Raw genomic sequence first — 21,812 nt, forward strand, 5'->3', positions numbered from 1 at the left:
TAAGGACAAAGAAGACTAAAGCAGTTTTCAAAAACCTCTCAACAAATGAAACCCAGGACCAGATGGTTTCTCCGGTGAATTCTTGTAGCAGTTTCAGAATTACCGCAACCATAAAATGAGTTTGGGAATGTTCCCTACTCTTCAGTTTCTTGGGGCCAGCATTACCCTGATACCAAAGCTGAATAAGCTAAAAGAAACTATCGACCAATATCCCTGCTAAATATAAATGCAAAAATGCTAGCAAAATGCTATCAAATAAAATTTAACAGCATAATAAAAGGATTAAAATTGGGTATAGGAGGAACATATCATCATAAACACTGTAACACCCAAGTCCACGGTTAACATACACTCACATAAAAATATGAAAGCCAGTCTTCTAAAATCATGAATTAGGGGCACCTTGGTGACTCAGTGGGTTAAGCCTCTGCCTTCAGCTCAGGTCATGATCTCAGGGTCCTGGGATTAAGCCCTGCATCGGGCTCTCTGCCAGCAAGAAGCCTGCTGCCCCTCTCTTTGCCTGTTTCTCTGCCTACTTGTGATCTCTCTCTGTGTGTCAAATAAATAAATAAAATCTTTAAAAAAATAAAATAAAATCATGAATGAGACAAGGAGACCTATTCTCATCTCTCCTATTCGAACATAGTCCTGAAAGTCCTAGCAAGAACATTCAGGCAAGAAAAAGAAATCAGAAAGGAAAAGTAAAATTGCTTATTTGCAGATGACATGATCCTATATGTGGAAAATTCTAAGCACACCACTGAAAATTGTTAGAACTAATTAATGTATTTTCAATGAAGTCAAAGAATACAAAACATAAATCAGTTGCATTTCTGTACACTTAAAAATATATCTGCAAAAGAAAACTGTCTCATTCACAATGGCATCTAAGAGAGAAAAAAAATTACATAGTGACATATTTCACTAAGGGGATGAAAGATCTGTACACTCAGAAAAAAACTTTGATCAAAGACACGAATGAATGAAAATACAGCCTGTTCTGGGATGGAATGAACCCATGTTAAAATACTGGAACTCCCCAAAGGATTTATAGATCTCATAAAATTCCTAACTGGTTTCTAATGGCATTGTTTTTCATAGAAATATCTCTTAAAGTTCCAAAATTTGTATGGAACCATAACTGACCTTGAATAACCAATGAAATTCAAAGAAAAAGCTGGAGGCACCACACTTCCTGTTTTTAAACTCGATTACAAACTCATCTAAGTAAACACATAGACCAAGGGAACAGAATTTGCTCAGTAAATAAAAAATGAACCTTTGTATGTATAGTCAACTCATATTTGAAAAGGGACCCAAGAATACTCACTGGGGCAAGAATAGACTCTTCCATAAATGGTGTTTGAAAAATTAAATATTATCATATGTAAAAGAATGAAATTGGACCCCCCACTTTCATCACTTATAAAAATAAACTCAAAATGGAGTCAGGATTAAGACCTGAAACTGTTAAACTCCTAGAGGAAATCAAAAGAAAAACTCCTTGACCTTGATCTTGGTAATTTTTTTTTTTGGAGGTGATACCAAAAGCAAAAAGAAGGGGATTGTGTCAAACTATAAAGTTTCTGCACAGGGAAAAAAAAAAAACTACCAATGGGATGGAATGGGAGAAGATATTTGCAATCATCTACTGGATAAGAGGATAATATCATCCAAAATATAAGGAGCTCCTACAAATGAATAGTCCCCCCCCAAAAAAAATCTATTTTAAAAATGAGAAGACCTGAAGAGACATTTTTCCAGAGAAGGTACATAGATGACCAATAGGTACATGAGAATTTGCTGAACATCGCTAATTATCAGGAAAAGGCAAATCAAAACCACCATAAAAAATTACATCACACTTGTTACAAGGAGCAAGATGCAGAGAAGTAGGAAACCTAAATATCATTAGGTCTCAGGAATTAAGTTAGATAGTTATCAAACCATTCTGAATACCTACAAACTGAACAGGAGGTAGAAGAAAAGAATAGCAGCAATTCTACAAACAGAAAAGTGACCACTTTCTGGAAGGTGGACCTACAGAGAAGTGAATCTGAGGTGCTGTTTGGGAAGATAGACCACAGGGGTAGGGAGCCTCTGTCAGCCAGCTTCTGGCAAGTGAGAAAGCAGCAGAGCACAAAATCAGAACTTTAAAAGTCTTCTCCAGTGAGGGACATCACTCAAGTGGCTAAGCAGGGGATAGAACCTTCACTGGGACAGTGTGGTCTCAGGACCCTTGGGGTCACAGAAAGACCAGGCCCTGAGTGTGGCAGAGCTCCTAAGTATTATATAAGGTTGCTGAGGAGTGGGATCTCAGCTCAGGGCTGCCATAAACCATGATCTGCAGCACAGGTAGACCACTACTCTTCAAGTAGTGACCCCACAAGAAGCATATCCAGGGAGACTATCTTTCTTCCCCCAGGAAGAGTGGCACAGGAGCCTGCCAAAGCAATCTGCTGGGTTTGGAGACTCCAAATGAGGTTGTGTGCCAGAAACAGGAACGTTTGATCACAGACTGGGTAAGCATGGAGCACCACTGGAGACCAGGGAGATGAGTGATTGACTGCTTTTCTTTGAGGGTTCACTGAGGAGTGGGGCCCCAAGCTCTCAGCTCCTTTGAGATTGGGAGGCCACTATCTTCATTCTGATCCTCCAAATCTGTATAGAAAGCTTTCAGGGAACAAAAGGTACTGAGCATAAAACAGAGCAGATTACTTGGACTGGCCCCTGTGCAACTCTGCCTTGGGCAAAGAGACTTGAGAATCACTGCAACAAGCACCTCCCCCAGAAGATCAGCAAGAATATCCAGCCAAGACCATGTTTACCAATCACTGAGAACTGCAAATCTCCAGTGCTAGGGGGAATACAGCATATAGAAATTATTGCTTTTTTCCCCATGATTCTTTAGTCTTTTGGAGTTAGATTTTTTTCTAATTTTTCTTTAATTTCTCTTTCCTTTTTCAACCAACATCTTACCAATTCCTTCATTTTTAACATTATATTCTATCCCTTCATTATATTTAAACTTATTGTTGGTATATATATGTTTTTTCTTTCTTTAGAATGTTGGGATATAGTTTCTTACACCAAAATACACCCTAAATCTAGTGTATGGCTTGTTCTAGTCTCCTGCCTAATCACATTCTAATTTTTCCCCTCTTTTTTCAATGAACTTCTTATCAACTCCTTCATTGAAATCTTCAACTTTCATCTTTACTGTATAGTCCATCCTTTCATAGGATGACTGTAAAAATAAGCTTTTCTTTCCTTAAAACTTAGGGATATAGTTTATTCCAACAGGTGAAAATACACCCAAAATCTAGGGTATGGCTCTGTTCTATTCACCAGCCTGAATCTAGTCTTTATTTTCCTCTTTTTTCCCCATTTCTCTTGCCTCCAGTTTCAGGTCTCTCCTGATTTGTATAGTGTGTATTTTTCTGTAGTAGTTGTTACCCTTTTAGCATTTTGTTTTCTCATTCATCTATTCTTCTCTTGACAAATGACAAAATGGAAAAAACTCACCTAAAAAAAAAAAAAAAAAAAAGAACAAGAGGCAGTACCAACTGCCAGTGGCCTAATCAACACAGACATGAGTAAGATGTCAGAATGAAAGTTCATGACAATAGAGTATATGACAATTATCAAGATTCTAGCTGAGCTTGAAGAAGGCATAGAAGATAAAAGAGAATCCCTTTCTGAAGAAATAAAAGGTCTAAAATCTAAGTTGAAGTAAAAAAGGGTATTGATAGGTGCAATTAAAAATGGAGGCTCTACCTGCTAGGAAAAATGAGGCAGAAGAGAGAATTAGTGATATAGAAGACCAAATGATGGAGAATAAAGAAGCTGAGAAAAAGATAACTGCTGGATCACAAGGGGAGAATCTGAGAGATAAGTGATACCATAAGATGAAACAATATTAGAATAATTAGGATCTCAGAAGAAGAAAAAGAGAGAGGGGCAGAAGGTACACCAGAGGAAGTTATAGCAGAAAACATCCCTAGTTTGGTGAAGGAAACAGTCATCAAAATCCCAGAAGCACAGAGAACCCCCTCAAAATCAATAAAAATGGGTCAACACCCCCTCATCTAATAGTAAAACTTACAAGTCTCAGAAACAGAGAAAACCCTGAAAGTAGCTCTGGATAAGAGGTCTATAACCTAGAAAAGTAGAAATATTAGGTTGGCAGCAGACCTATCCACAGAGACCTGGCAGGACAGAAAGGACTGGCATGATATATTCAGAGCACTAAGTGAGGAATATATGCAACCAAGAATACTATATCCAACTAGGCTGTCATTGAAAATAGAAAGAGAAATAAAAAGCTTCCAAGACAAACACTAAACTAGCCCTCTAAGAAATACTGTAAGGGGTCCTCTGAGCAAAGAGAGAACCTAAACTTAACATAGACCAGAAAGGAACAGAGGCAATATACAGTAAGGGTCACCTTGCAGGCAATACAATGGCACTAAATTCATATCTTTCGATAGCTACCCTGAATGTAATTGGGCTAAAGGCTGCAATCAAAAGACACAGGTAGCAGAATGGATAAAAAGGCAAGACCCATCAATAAGCTGTCTGCAAAAGACGACTCACTTTAGACCCAAAGATACCTCCAGATTTAAATTGAGAGGGTGGGAAAACCATTTACCATGCTAATGGACATCAAAAGACAGCTAGGGTGGCAATTCTTATATCAGACAAATTAGATTTTAATCCAAATACTATAAGACACGAGGAAGGATACTATCATACTTAAAGGGTCTATCCAACAGGAAGATCTAACAATTGTAAATATCTATACCCCTAACGTGAGAGCAGCCAATTATATAAGCCAATTAATAACAAAATCAAAGAAACACATCAGCGGTAATACAGGGGATTTTAACAACCCCCTCATTGAAATGGACAGATCTAAACAAAAGATCAACAAAGAAATAAAGGCTTTAAATGACACTGGACCAGATGGACTTCACAGATAAATTCAGAACATTCCATCCCAAAGCAACAGAATACACATTTCTCTCTAGGGCACATGGAACATTCTCCAGAATAGATCACATCCTGGGTCACTAATCCAGTCTCAATTGGTACCAAAAGATTGGGATGATTCCCTACATATTTTCAGACTACAATGCTTTGAAACTTGAACTCAATCACAAGACGAAATTCGGGAAGAAATATATGGAGGCTGAAGAGCATTATATTAAAGAATGAATGGGTCAACTAGAAAATTAAAGAATTTAAAAATCCATGGAAACAGGGAAGCCTGAGTGGCTCAGTGGGTTCAGCTGCTGCCTTTGGTTTAGGTCATGATGATGGGTCCTGGGATTGAGTCCCGTACCAGGCTCCTTGCTTGGCAGGGAGCCTGCTTCTCTCTCTGCCTCTGCCTGCCTCTCTTTCTCTTTGACAAATTTTAAAAAAATTCATGGAAACAAATGAAAATGAAAACACAAGTGTTCAAAATCTTTGGGATGCAGTAGAGGCAGTCCTGATAAATTAATACAAGCCTTTCTCAAGAAACAGGAAAGGTCTCCAATACACAACTTAACCTTACACTTAAAGAAAAACACCAAATAAAGCCTAAACCCAGTATGAGAATAAAAATAATAAAGACCAGAGTGGAAATCAATGAGATAGAAACCAAAAGAACAGTAAAACAGATCAACAAAAGATGGAGCTGGTTCTTTGCAAGAATTATTAAGATTAATAAACTTCTGACTAGACTTCCCAAAAAGAAAAAAGACCCAAATTAATAAAATCATGAATGAAGAGGAAAGATCACAACCAACACCAAAGAAATACAAATAATTATAAGGACATATTATGAGCAACTCTATGCCAGCAAATTAGACAATCTGGAAGAAATGGATGCATTCCTAGAGACTAGAAACTACCATAACTGAACCAGGAAGAAATAGAAAACCTTAACAGACCCATAATCAGCAAGGAAATTGAAGCAGTCATTAAAAAATCTCCCAACAAATAAGAGCCCAGGACCAGATGCCCTGCCAGGGGAATTCTACCAAACATATAAAGAAGAATTAATACCAATTCTCCTGGAACTGTTCAAAAAAAATAGAAATGGAAGGAGAACTTCCAAAGTTCTTTCTGGCCTTTATATCAGCATTACCTTGATCCCCAAACCAGACAAAAACCCCATCAAGAAGGGGAATTACAGATCGATATCCCTGATGAACATGGATGCAAAAATTCTCACCAAAATACTGGCCAATAAGATCCAACAGTATATTAAAAGGATTATTCACCATGACCAAGTGGGAGTGATTCCTGGGCTGCAAGATTAGTTCAACATCTGTAAATCAATTAAGGTGATATACATTAATAAAAGAAAGAACGAGAACTATATTATCCTCTCAACAGATAAAGAAAAAGCAATTGACAAACTACAGCATCCTTTCTTCATCAAAATTCCTCACAGTGTAGGGATAGAGGGTACATACCTCATTATCATAAAAGCTGTCTATGAAAAGACCACAGCAAGTATCATTCTCAATGGGGAAAAACTAAGAGCTTTTTCCTTAAAGTCAGGAACACAGCAGGTATGTCCACTATCACCACTGCTATTCAACACAGTACTAGAATTTCTAGCCTCAACAATCAGATAATAAAAAAGATATTAAAGGCATCCAAATTAGCAAAGAAGAAGTCTTTGCAGTCTTTGCATCTGCACTCTTTGCAGATGATATGATTATTTACATGGAATACTCAAAAGACTCCACCCCCAAATTGCTAGAACTCGTATAGGAATTCAGTAAAGTGTCAGGATATAGAATCAATGCACAGAAATCAGTTGCATTTCTATACACCAACAAGAGTCAATTCCATTGGCACCAAAACCATAAATTACCTAGGAATAAACCTAGCCAAAGAAGCAAAGAATTTGTACTCAGGAAACTACAGAATATTCATGAAAGAAATAGAAGAAGACACAAAGAAATAGAAAAACATACAATACAATGCTCAGGGACTGGAAGAACAAATATTGTGAAAATGTTCATACATTTAAAGCAATCCCTATCAAAATACCATCAACTTTTTTCAAAGAAATGGAGCCAATAATCCTAAAATTTGTATGGAACCAGAAAAGACCTCAAATAGCCAGAGGAATGTTGAAAAAGAAAGCCAAAGTTGGTGGCATCACAATTCCAGATTTCAAGCTTTATTACAGAGCTGTAATCAAGACTGTATGATACTAGAACAAAAACAGACACATAGATCAGTGGAACAGAACAGAGAGCCCAGAAATAGACCCTCAACTCTATAGTCAACTCACCTTTGACAAAGCAGGAAAGAATATCCAACAGAAAAAAGACAGTCTCTCCAACAAATGGTGTTGGGAAAATTGGACAGCCACATGCAGAAGAATGAAACTGGACCATTTCCTTACACCACACACAAAAACAGTCTCAAAATGGATGAAAGACCTCAATGTGAGACAAATTCATCCAAATCCTTGAGGAGAACACAGGCAGCATCTTCGACCGCAGCCACAGCAATTTCTTAGACATGTTGGCAAAGGCAAGGGAAGCAAGGGCAAAGATGAATTAGTGGGACTTTATCAAAATCAAAAGCTTTCACACAGCAAAGAAAACAGTCAATGAAACCAAAAGACAACTGACAGAATGGGAAAAGATATTTGCAAATGACATATCAGGTAAAGAGCTAGTATCCAAGATCTACAAAGAACTGCTCAGACATAACACCCAAAGAACAAATAATACAGTTGAGAAATGGGCAGAAGACGTGAACAGACATGTCAGCAAAGAAGACATCCAAATGGCCAACAGACATATGAAAAAATGCTCAGCATCACTCAGAAACAGGGAAATACAAATTCAAACCTCAATATGATACCACTTCACACCAGTCAGAATGGCTAAAATTAACAAGTCAGAACATGACAGGTGTTGCCTAGGATGTGGAGAAAGGGGAACACTTCTACACTGTTGGTGGGAAAGCCAGATGGTGCTGCCACTCTGGAAAACAGTATGGAGGTTCCTCAAAAAGTTGAAAATAGGGGCACCTGGTTGGCTCAGTGGGTTGAGCCTCTGCCTTCAGCTCAGGTCATGATTTCAGGGTCCTGGGATTGAGCCTCACATCAGGCTCTCTGCTCAGCACTAAGCCTATTTCCCCTCTCTCTCTGCCTACTTGTGATCTCTCTCTGTCAAATAAATAAGTAAAATCATTTTTTTTAAGTTGAAAATAAAGCTACTCTACAACCCAGGTATTGCCCTACTGGGCATTTATCCCAAAGATATAAATGTGGTGCTCCAAAGGGGCACATGTACCCAAATGTTTATAGCAGCAATGTCCACAATAGCCAAACTATGGAAGAGCCTAGATGTCCAGCAACAGATAAACAGATAAAGATGATGATGTGTATATATACAATGGAATATTATGTAGCTACCTACTCCCAAATCTTGTAGCTACCTTCTCCCAAATCTTGCCATTTGCAATGATATGGATGGAAATAGAGGATATTATGCTAAGCAAAATAAGTCAATCAGAGAAAGACAGTTATCATATGATCTCACTGATAGGAGGAATTTGAGAAACAAGACAGAGGATTATAGGGGGAGGGAGGGGAAAAGGAAACAAGCTGAAACCAGAGAGGGAGAGAAACCGTAAGAGACTTAATCTCAGGAAACAAACTGAAGGTTGCTGGAGGGGAGGGGACTGATAGGAATAGGGTGGCTAGGTGATGGACTTTGAGCTCTGTGAATTGTGTAAGACCAATGAATCACAAACTGGTACCCCTAAAGCAAATAGTACATATATGTCAGCAAAAAAATAAAATAAATCACATCACTCCTGTTATAATGGCTCTTATCACAAAGACATTAGATAAGAAATGCTGATAAGAATGTGCTGTCAGGGGGAGATGGCCAGCTGGTGAAAACATGAACACACCTTTCTCCCACAAGAACATAAAAGAGACCAAGAGACACACGAAAAAGTGCTCCACATCAATAGCCATCAGGGAAACACAAAACAAAACCACAATGAGATACCACGTTACAACAGCTGGCATGGCTAAAATCATCAAGGAGGGAGAACAACAAGTGTTGGCAAGGATGTAGGGAAAGGAACACTCACATTGCTGGTGGAAATGTATGCTTGTATAGCCATTATCAAGTTTGTTCAAGAACTTAAAAATAGAGATACCCTATGACCCAGCAATCACGCTACTAGTTATTTATCCCAAAGATACAGATTGAGTGAAAAATTGTGGCACCTGCCTCCCAATGTTCATTGCAGCATTATCCACTCTAGCCAAACTATGGAAAGACCCAGATGTCCATGGACAGATGAATGGATAAAGAAGATGTGGTTCATATCTACAACAGAATATTATTTGGCGATCATAGAGGATAAAGACTAGCATCACAACCACCTGGTTGGAACTGGAGGGTATTCTGCTGAGCCAAATAAGTCTATCAGAGAAAGACAACTGGCACATGGGTTCATATGTGAAACAGGAGAAACACCACAGAGGACCAGAGGGTAAGGGAGGGAAAACTGAATGGGAAGTCTTCAGAGAGAGAGAAAAACCATGAGAGACTCTTCATTATAGAAACAAACTGAGGGTTGCTGGAGGGAATGGGGATGGGGTAACTGGGTGATGGGCATTAAGGAGGGCACGTGATGCCGTGAGCACTGGGGGTTATGTATATGTACATCTGATCTATTGAACACTACATCTGAAACTAACGATACACTATAAGTTGGCTCACTGACATTCAGTTAAACAAAAAGAACTCAAGCCAATACTCCTAAAAATCTGTATGGAACCACCAAAGATACTGAACAGCCAACGCAATGTTGAGAAAGAAAAAGTTGGAGGAGTCACAGTTCCAGATTTCAAGTTATACTACAACTCTGTAGTCATACTAACAGTATGGCACTGGCACAAAAATACACATAGCCGCTCAGGGAACAGGAGAGAAGCTCAGATATAAACCCGCAATTGTGTGGCCAAGTAGTCTTCCCAAAAGGCAAGAATATCGAAAAGGAAAAGGACAGTCTCTACAACAGTGTTGGGAAAACTGAACATCTACTTGCAGAAGAATGAATTTACTCTGCTTCCTTACACCATACAGACACATAAACTCAAAACAGTTTCAAGACCTCAATGGAAGACCTGAAACCATAAAAGTCCTTCAAGAGGGCACAGACAGTAACTTCCTAACATGAATCAAAACAACTTTTTTCTAGATTGTCTCCTGAGGCAAAGGAAATAAAAGCACAAATAAACAACTGGGACTATATCAAAATAAAAAGTTTCCGCACAGCAGAATAACTAGGAAGAAGTAATAATAATAAGACAACTGACTAAAAGGGAGAAGATATTTGCAAATATCCTGTGCAGTAAAGGGACAGTGTCTAAAATATGTGGAGAGGCTACAACTCATCACCAAAAACCAAATAATTCAGTTAAAAATAGTCCGAAGACATGAACAGACATTTCTCCAAAGAAGAAATACAGATGGCTAATGGTCCCATGAAAAGGTGTTCACCATCACCCAAGCTCAGGAAAATGTAAGTCAAAAGTATAATGAGATATTAGCACATACTGCCAGAATGGCTCCCATCAACAGCACAAGGAACAACAGGTGCTGGGAGGATGTGGACAAACAGGAACCCTCATGCACTTTTGGTGGAAAAGCAACCTGCTGCAGCCACTCTGGAGAACAGTATGGAGGGTCCTCGAGCATTACAAATAAAGCTACCCTAGGATCCAGCAACCACACTACTGGGTATTTACCCAAAGCATTCGAAAACAACAACTCAAAAGGATATATGCACCCATATGTTTCTTGCAGCATTATTTACAAGATCATAATATAGGAGCAACCCAAGTGTCCAGTGATAAAGTGCTAAATGAGATGAGAGATGTGTACACACACACACACACACACACACAGAGTGAGAGAGAGAATGGAATATTACTCAGCCATAAAAAGAATGAAATCTTGCCATTTGCAGCAACATGGATGGATCTAGAGAGGATTGCCTTAAGTGAAATCAGTCAGTCGGACAAAGACAATACCATATGATGTCATATGTAGAATTAAAGAAACAAACATACATAAACAAAGGAGGAAAAAAAAGACTAACCAAAATACAGATTCTTAACAATAGAGAACAAACTGATGGTTACCAAAGGTGAGGTGAATGGAAGGATGAGTGACATAGATGAAGGGGACTAAGAGTATGCTTTTCTCAATGAGCAATGAGTAATATGTAGAATCACTCATTCACACTATTGATGCACAGTGTTCATAAGCCCTACTTGGGAGTATTTCCTCATCAATATTTATTCATTTTATGCCTTGAATTCAAATTTCACTAAATTCTTATATTTTACCTGTTAATCCTAGCCCACAGGAGCCATGGTCCCTTTTCATCCAGGATCAGCACCTATACATTCAAGAGAGTATAAGTAGAGAAAGATGCCATGTCATAATCCAGAAAGCTATTACTGTGTCTGTTTTAGTATGAGATGGTCACAGGGTGTGGGACAGGTTTCAGAGCTGTTTTGTTCTCTCTCCTGGATCACTAATTCACTGGTCATTACTTGGATCCATTTGGCTACTAGATTTCCTGTGCATGAGCTTGCTTTCAAGCACATCCATGGAAGACACAAAGGTGGGTGGGCTCAGTGCGGGATAGGAAGAGGGTCAAGTACAGACAAGAGTACAATCCCTCCCCTGATCCAGGAACCGCCACGGGTGCAGGTATGGGAAACAGAAGCAACGGGAAGCCACCAAACTCCCCAGCTGAATGCTGGAGACTCAGGTTAAAGGATCTTGTGATGTGGGGTGTGGAGGCTGCTCTGAGCTACCTCTGGCAGGGAGGGGTGGGAGGAATAAGAAAGAGAAACTGCCTGCACCTGGCCCATGCCACCTGCCCACCACTCCTGGCACACATCAATCTACACTGCTGACACAGCCTGGGCTCAGGCTGGGCTGGCTCATGTCCCTCAGCACTCAGTGGGGCAGCTAGCTCCAGGGCTCAGGGACATGCAGAGGGTGGTGCAGGGAAAGCTGACCCTCCAAGGTCATCCTCCCCTTGAGCAGACAACCCTGCAGGACTGCTGAAAACCCACTGAGAAGTTTGAAAGACATGCCATGGATGAACTAAGGCATGGAGAAACACTAAACAATATTGGTTTTTAAGGTCAGTCCTGTCACCTGAGGAAGGATGACAGCTTCCCTGAGGAGGACTGAGGGAAGGGAAGGCCAGGTTGAAAAGGAAGACATGGCTCTCCTGACTGGGAACCTGTAACCCCTTCCAGGGCAGTGCATCATCCTCACCTCACAGGGGATTGACGGAAGTGTTCATCAGGAGACTGACAGAGCTGCCTCTTGAGATTAATTTTTCTGCCTTGTCATTTTGTCCAGATAAGAGTATATGAAGGAGCAAGTAAAATACTAAAAGGGTGGCAACAACCCCTGGAAAATATGCTTTAACCAAATCAGAAGAGATCCCAAATCGTGAGGGGGGAGAAAGGGGATAAAAAGAGATTCAAAAAGAAAGAAAGAAAGAAAAAAAAAGAATTAAAAAAAGAAATCGAATAAGGAAAAGTATAAAAAAGAAAATATATATATATATATATATTAGATAAACTAGTTTAAAAACGTTAAAAAAGAAAAGGGTAAAAGTTAAAAAAAATTTTAGCAGAAGAAGAGAAAAAAAATGAAAAAGAAAAAAATTAAATTAACTGCAAGACTAAAAAATCACAGGGAGAAAGCCATGAGTTCCGTGCTTTGCTTTCTCCTCCTCTGGAATTCTGCTGCTCTCCTTGGTATTGAAACCACACTCCTTGGTAGGTGAACTTGGTCTTGGCTGGATTTCTTGTTGATCTTCTGGGGGAGGGGCCTGGTGTAGTGATTCTCAAGTGTCTTTGCCCCAGGGGGAACTGCACCGCCCTTACCAGCGGCCGGGCTGAGTGATCTGCTCGGCTTTGCTTTCAGGAGCTTTTGTTCCCTGAGCGCTTTCCGTAGAGTTCCGGAGGACGGGAATACAAATGGTGGCCTCCTGGTCTCTGGCCCAGAGGAGCCAAAAGCCCGGGACCCCACTCCTCAGTGCACCCTCAGAGAACAGCACCCAGTAACTCCCGTCTGCCTGACCTCCCGCCGCGCTCCGAGCTCACGGAGCCTGCGACCGGTTCAAGGTAACCCCAAGCTGCGAGCTTACTGTCAGCTCTGTCTCTGTAGTCGGCTTTCCTGTTCCAATATCCGCAAGCTCTGCGACACTCAGACACCCCCGATCCTTCTGTGACCCTGCGGGACCTGAGGCCACTCTGACCCCGCGTGGGCTTTGCCCCGGTTTAGCCTCTGGAGCGATGTCCCTCAGCGGAACAGACTTTTAAAAGTCCTGATTTTGTGCTCCGTTGCTCTGCCGCTTGCCAGGAGCCAGCCCCTCCCCCCGGGGTCTATCTTCCCGTCACTTTGGATTCACTTCTTCGCCAGTCCTACCTTTCAGAAAGTGGTTGTTTTTCTGTTTCTAGAATTGCTGTTCTTCTCTTTGATCTGCCAGTGGATTTGCAGGTGTTTGCAATCTTTAGATAAGCTATCTAGCTGATCTCCTGCTAGCTGAAGTAGTCTCAGCCTGCTACTTCTCCACCATCTTGACTCCTCTCCAGAGCTGCCTCTTGAAAAGGCTACCCTGGCATCAGCTTGCACAAGGCAGAGGATGAGGGCCAGATAGAGGGAGAGAAATACCCAGTGTTGAGGGGGGGAGGGCACTGGGGCAAGAGCAGAGGCTCATGACCATGAAGATGATGGAAAATAGGAGATGGCAGCATGGGAGCCCCTGGCATGAAAGTGCCACAGGCACAGTGCCCACAGCTACAGTGACTGGGCACCTTTTGTGCCAGGCATGATTCACTTCAGTGGACTCCAGTTTATTGCTAACCACAAAACTGTGGAAGTGTGCACCACCACCGCCCTCCTCTCTCCATGCTGCTGCTAGGAATCAGTCACCAGATCCCCATCGGTTTTCATGGAAACCGAGCACTGGCTCCCACCACACACTGCCCCTCCGGTGGCAGTCTAGTGTGACACTCATGCCCAGCCAGGGACTGCTGTCTACCTGTCCCCACACAACTCGACAGACAGGATTCAAGAGGGTTCCCTGAATTCCACAGGTTCTGATGAGACAGACCACAGGCCCCACTTCTCCACCCACCACCAACACCAAGTGGGTCACTTGGGACCTTGGCTATTGTCATGAAACTCACCATGCCCTGTTCCTGTCACTTTCAACAGAAAGTTGGGTTCTAAACCCCCAATTTATTGTACATTCTGGATTATGACTTAGGGCCATGCCATGAGCCCACATGACATCTTTAGAGAAGGACACCCTGCACCTCCTGGAAAAAGTTTCTAAGGAAGTACATATCCATCAAGGCTACAGTGTGAACAGTGGTACACAGCTGGCATGGTAGTAATCAATAATTCTAACAAGGGTTGACCACTTCCACCCCCAGTCTCACAGAGCCTTCCTATGTCCCCATGGAAGTTGTGGTCTGCCCTCAGAAAATACCCCCAATAAACTAACCTTTAAATTGAATGTTCCCGGGACGCCTGGGTGGCTCAGTTGGTTAAGCAGCTGCCTTCGGCTCAGGTCATGATCCCAGCGTCCTGGGATCGAGTCCCACATCGGGCTCCTTGCTCAGCAGGAAGCCTGCTTCTCCCTCTGCCTCTGCCTGCCATTCTGTCTGCCTGTGCTCGCTCTCTCCCCCTCTCTCTCTCTGATAAATAAATAAAATCTTAAAAAAAAATAAATTGAATGCTCCCTTCACACTCTGGTTGAAATCTTGTCCAACCACAATGGTATGAAAGTAGGAATCAGTCACAAGAAGAAAATGGGACAGTCACAAATATGTGAAAATTCAACAACATGCTAGTAAACATGCAATAGTCGAGTAAGATTTCAAAAGGAAATTTAAAAGCACCTTGAGGGCACCTGGGTGGCTCAGTGGGTTAAGCCGCTGCCTTCGGCTCAGGTCATGATCTCAGGGTCCTAGGATCGAGTCCCGCATTGGGCTCTCTGCTCAGCAGGGAGCCTGCTTCCTCCTCTCTCTCTCTCTCTCTCTGCCTGCCTCTCTGCCTACTTGTGATCTCTCTCTGTCAAATAAATAAATTTTTAAAAAATCTTTAAAAGCACCTTGAGACAAATGAAAAAGAGAACCTATGAAAAGTTACGGGATGCAGCCAAGGTAGCTCTAAGGAGAAGTTCATAGAAATTCAGGTCCTCATCAATCCATCTGACAGCTCTCCAATAATCAACCTAACATACATGTGAAAGAAGCGGAAAAACAAACAAACAAACAAACAAAAAACAAGCAAAGCCCCAAATCAGTAGCTAGAAGGAAATAACAAATGGAAAGTGAAAATAAATCCAGTGGACATTAAAAGACAAAAGATCAATAAAAATACGAGCTGCCTTTTTTGGAAATATAAACAAAACTGATAAACTTTTAGCTAGAAAGAGAGAGGGCTCAAATACAATGAGGAAAGAAAGATAATTGATTCCTGTTTCACATCAAAATCCTAGAGGAGAACACAGACAACAATCTCTTCAACCTTGGGCACTGCAACTTCTTGCAAGACATGTCTCTAAAGGCCAGGGACACAAAAGCAAAAATGAACTATTGGGAGTTCATCAAGGTAAAAAGGTTTTGCACAGCAAACAAAACAATGAACAAAACTAAAAGGCAACCTACAGAATGGGAGAAGATATTTCCAAATGCCATGAGAGATAAAGGTCTTTTCCAAGATCTACAAAAAAACTGCTCAAACTCAAGAAATAATGAAACCACTCAAGAAAAGGGCAGAAGACAGGAAGAGACACTTCTCCAAAGAAGACACACAAATGGCCAACAGTACATGAGAAAAAATGCTCGACATCAATTGTCATCAAGGAATTCAAAACCACAGTGAGATACCAACTTCCAGCAGTTATGATGGCTCAAGACAAGAAACAACAAGTGTTGGCAAGAGTGTGGAGAAAGGGGAACCCTCTAACACTGTTGGTGGGAATGCAAGCTGGTGCAATCACTCTGGAAAACAGTTTATTTTTTTTTAATTTTTTAAAGATTTTATTTATTTATTTGAGAGAGAGAGACAGTGAGAGAGAGCATGAGCGAGGAGAAGGTCAGAGAGCGAAGCAGACTCCCCATGGAGCTGGGAGCCCGATGTGGGACTCGATCCCGGGACTCCAGGATCACGCCCTGAGCCGAAGGCAGTCGTCCAACCAACTGCGCCACCCAGGCGTCCCTGGAAAACAGTTTAAAAAAGTTAAAAATAGATCTACCCTGCGACCCAGCAATTGCACTCCTGGGTATTACACAAAGATACAGCAGTGAAAAGAAGGGGCACATGCTCTCCAATGTTCATAGCAGCAATGTCCACAAGAGCCAAACTGGGGAAGGAGCTGAGATGTCCTTCAGCATGGGAATGGATAAAGAAAATGTGGTACAAACATACCATAGAATAGTATTCAGCCATGAGAAGGGATTCATGCCCCCATTTGCATCGACATGGTTGGAACTAGAGGGGGTCATGCTAAATGAAATCAGTCAGGAAGAGAACAATAATCATATGGTGTCACTCATATGTGGAACACAATAGTGTGGAGGACCACAGGGGAAGGGAGGGAAAACTGCATGGAAAGAAATCAGAGAGGGAGACAAAGCACAAGAGACCCTTAATCAAAGGAAACAAACAAAGGAGAGGTAGGGTGGGGGTGGAGTAGTTGGGTGATGGGTATTAAAAAGAGGACATGTGGTGATAAGTCGTGGGTGTTATGTGCAACTAATGAATCATTGACCATTACACCAAAAACTATACAAAGATACAGCAGTATCTGAATTTAAATAAAAAATGTGAACAACTTTTAAAAAAGAAAAAAAATACATGAGCTATTTCAATTAATATCACAAAAATACAAAGGATCATTAAGAGTACTATGAGCAAGCAGAGGCCAACACCTTGGACAACCTAGAAGAAATGCATAAGCTCTTAAGAACAAACCTAGAATGAACCATGAAGGAAAAATAAACAAACAACAAAAAAATCTGAACAGACTGATCACTAGTAAAAAGACTGATTTGATAATCAAATCCTCCCAGGAAACAGAAGCCCAAGACCAGACAGATTCACTGAGGAGTTCAGCCAGATGGTAGAATTAATACCAACCCTTCCCAGAGTGTTTTTAGAAAAGGAGAGAAAGGCATACGTCCAAACTCATTGTATGAAGGCAGCAGTACCCTCCTACCAAAACAAGACAAGGATGCTGCAAGAAAAGGAAAGGCCAATATCCCCCATGAACAGAGATGAAAAAATCCTCAACAAACTATTGGCAACATCAATTCAACGATCCATCAGGAGAATCACACAACATGTTCCAATGGGATTTATTCCAGGGATACAAGGATGATTCCACATCTGCACATCCACCAATAGCATACACCACCATAACAAAATAAAAGATAAAAATCCTAGGATTGTTACAATAGATGCAGAAAGAACACTCAGCAGGATTCAATATGCATTTATGATAAAAACTGTAAACCATCTGCATACTGAGAAAACATACCTCAAACAAAGGCCCTATATGAAAAGCCCACAGCTGACATTATACTCCAGGGTGAAATGCTGAAAACTTTCCCACTACCAGCAAGAACAAGATAAATATGCCCACTCTTGTCACTTTCATTCATCATCGTGTTGAAAGCTCTAGACAAACCATTAAGAAAAATAAATAAATAAATAAATAAAATCTAAATAGGTGAAGGAAATGGTCACTATTTGCAGATGACATGATACTATATGTAGAAATCCCTAAGGAGTTCATGAAAAAGAATTGTTTTATTAATAAACAAACTTGAATAAATAAATTCAGTAAAGTCGAAGGATACAAAGTCAATATACAGAGACATGTTGCATTTCTTTTTTTAAAAGAATGTATTTATTTGACACAGAGATGGAGACAGAGTGAGAGAGCATAGCAGGGGAGCAGCAGAGAGTCAGGGAAAAGCAGACTCCCTGTTGAGCAGGGACCCCAATGCCAGACTCATTCCTAAACCCCAGTATCATGACCTGACCTGAAGGCAGACACTTAACCGACTGAGCCACCCAAGTGCCCATACTTGTATTTCTATATACTGATGACCAACTTTCACAAAGAGAAATTAAGAAAGAATGCCATTGACAATTCCATCAAGAAAAAACAAAAACAAAAACAAAAAACACCTAGGAATAAAGGTAACCAAGAATGAGGAAGTCCTGGTATACTGAACACATGGTGGAAAAGGCAGGAAAAATATGTGTGTGTTGGTGGGTGAATGTATGGACCAAAGATTTGGAAGATGACACAAATAATTGGAAGCATACACCATACTCATTAACTGAAAGAGTTAATAAACTTAACATGTCCGCCATACCCAAAGCAATCTGGAGAAAGAAGAAGAGAGAGAGAGTCCAAGATGGCATAGAGTAGGACACCTTCATTTCATCTGGCACAAGGTATTGAATTCTGAACTATTGAACCATTCTGAACCTGCAAATTCAAGCATAGATCCAAGAAAAGAATAGCAGCAACTCTATAAATAGAAAAGCAACCACTTTCCACAAGGTAGGAAGTAGAGAAAAGTGAGTCTAAGCTGATAGGCAGGAAGATAAACCCAGAGGGGAGGAAGCCTCTGTCAGCAGGCTACTGCCAAGTGCTAGGGGCAGCAGAGCACAAAATTGGAACTTTGGAAAGTCTATTCTGGTGAGGGATATTGCTCTGGCAGCTGGGCAGGGAGTGAAACCTTCGATGGGTTTCAGGATCCCCAGGGTCCCAGGAAGACCAGAGGTGCTTAAGGGCAGCAGAGCTCCCAGGTACCAGAGCAGGGAAGCCGCCTGCAAAGAGTGAGCCCAGGAGTGGACTCAAAGCTGGAGGTTGCCATAAACTGTGATCCACAGCACAGTCTGGCCACTGCTCTTTGAGAAGGAGCTCAAGAAGCAGCACAGCTGGGGAGAGCCCCCTTTCTCCTGCAGGAGGAGTGGTGTCCGAGCATGCTGCAAGAGTCCACTGGGTTTGGAGACTCCAAACAGAGACAGAAATGCTTGGTCACAAGTCCAGTGAGCATGGAGTGCAGACAGAGACCAGGGAGATGTGAAGGATTGACCACTTTTCTGTGAGGGCACACTGAGGAGAGGAGCCACAAGCTCTCAAATTTGGGGCCAGAGATAGGGAGGCCTCCATGTTCACTCTTATCCCAAAAGATTGGGATCATTCCCTGTGTATTTTCAGACCACAATGTTTTGAAAATGAAACTCAGTTACAAGCGGAAAGGTGGAAAGAACTCAAATACATGAGGCTAGAGAGCATCCTACTAAAGAATGTATGGATCAACCAGTCAATTCAAGATGAATTCTAAAAATTCATGGAAACACAGGAGAATGAAAACACAACATTTCAATATCTTTGGGATGCAGCAAAGGTGGTCCTAGGAGGGAAGTATATAGCACTACAAACCTTTCTCAAGAACCAAAAAAGTTCTCAAATATACAATCTAACCCAACACCTAAAGGAGCTGGAGAAAGAATACCACAGAAAGCCTAAACCCAGAAGGACAAGGGAAATAATAAAGATCAGAGCAGAAATCAATGAAGTAGAACCCAAGAGACAGTAGAACAGATCAACAAAACTGTTCAACAAAGCAGTTTCAAAACTGTTTCTTTGAAAGAATTAACAATACTGATACGCCCCTGGCCAGATTTCTCCAAAAGAAAACAGAAAGGATACGAGTCAATAAAATCATGAATCAAGAAGGAGAGATCACACCCAACACCAAAGAAATATGAACAATTATAAGAACACAGAATGCCAACTCTATGTCAACAAATCAGGCAGTCTCAAAAAAATGGATGCATTCCCAGAAACATAGAAATGACCAAAATTGAACTGGGAAGAAAAGGAAACCTGAAGAGATCATAATCAGCAATGAAGTTGAAGCAGTCATCAAAAATCCTCCAGGAAACAAGAGCCTAGCACCATATGGCTTCCTAGGGGAAATCTACCAAACATTTAAAGAAGATTTAATACCTCTTCTTCTGAATCTTTTTCAAAAAATAGAACTGGAAGGAAAACTTACAAACCCTTTGGATTAGGCCAGCATTACCTTGATCCCAAAACCAGACAAAGACCCCACCCAAAAGGAGAATTGCGGACCACTGTCCCTGATGAATATGGATGAAGAAATCCTCACCAATATACTAGCCAATAGGATCCAACAGCCCATTAAAAGGATGATTCACCACAACCAAATCTAATTTATTCCTGGGCTACAAGGGTGGTTCGACAACCGCAAATCAGTCAGTGGAATCCACTACCTTAATAGAAGAAAGAACAAGAACCATAGGATCCTCTCAATAGATGCAGAAAAAGCATTTGACGAATAATGTTTCCCTTCTTGATCAAAACTCTTCACCATGGAGGAATAGAGGGTACCTCCACATCATATAGGCCATCTATGGGAAACCCACAGAGAATATCATTCCCAATGAGGAAAAACTGAGAGCTTTCCCCTTCAGGTCAGGAACACAACAGGGATGCTTGTTCTCAACATTACTATTCAACATAGTACAGAATTCCTAGCCTCAGACATCATACAACAAAAAGAAATAAAAGGCATCAGAATTGGCAAGGAAGTCAAACTCTCACCCTTTGCAGACAATAGGATACTTTCTGTGGAAAACCCAAAAGACTCTATCCCAAAATTGCTAGAACTCATCCAGGAATTCCGTAAAGTGGCAGGATATAAAATCAATACACAGATATCACTTGCATTTGTCTCCAGCAATAATGCGACAGAAGAAAGAGAAATTAAGGAGCCCATCCCATGTGTAATTGTACCCAAAACAATAAGATACTTAGGAATCCATCTAAGCAAAGAGGCAAAGGGTTGGTACTCAGAAAACTATACCATAGTCGTAAAAGAAGTGAAGGAAAACACAAAGAAATGGAAAAATGTTTCATGCTCATGGATTGGAAGAACAAATATTGTAAAATGTCTACATTACCCAGAACAATCCACAGAATCAATGCAATCCCTATCAAAATACCATCCACATTTTTCACAGAACTGGAATAAATAATCCCCAAATTTGTATGGAAGCAGAAAAGACCCTGAATAGTCAAAGGGAAGTTGAAAAAGAAAACCAATGCTGACGGCAACCCAACTGCAGACTTAAAGCTCTATTACAAAGCTGTAATATCAAGACAGTATGGTCCTGGCATAAAAACAGACACACAGATTAATGGAACAGAATAGAGAAACCAGAAATGGAACCTCAACTCTAGGGCCAACTAATCTTCCTCAAAGCAGAAAAGAATATCCAATGGTGGGGGGAAGTGTCTTCAATAAATGGTGCTGGGAACACAGGACAGCCATATGCAGAATAATGAAACTGGACCTTTTCCTTATACCATACACAAAAAATAGACTCCAAGTGGATGAAAGACCTCAATGTGAGACAGGAATTCATCCAAATCCTTGAGGAGAACAGAGGCAGCAACCTCTTTGACCTCAACCACAGCAACTTCTGGCTAGACATGTCTCCAAAGGCGAGGGAAACAAAAGCAAAGATTAACTGTCGGGATTTCATCAAGATGGCAAGCTTCTACACAGCAAAGGAAACAGTCAACAAAACCAAAAGACAACAAAAAGAACGAGAGAAGATATTTTCAAATGACCTATCACATAAAGGGCTCATACCCAAAATCTA

Source organism: Neovison vison, chromosome 8 (assembly GCF_020171115.1).
Source record: "Neovison vison isolate M4711 chromosome 8, ASM_NN_V1, whole genome shotgun sequence".
Lineage (NCBI taxonomy): Eukaryota > Metazoa > Chordata > Mammalia > Carnivora > Mustelidae > Neogale > Neogale vison.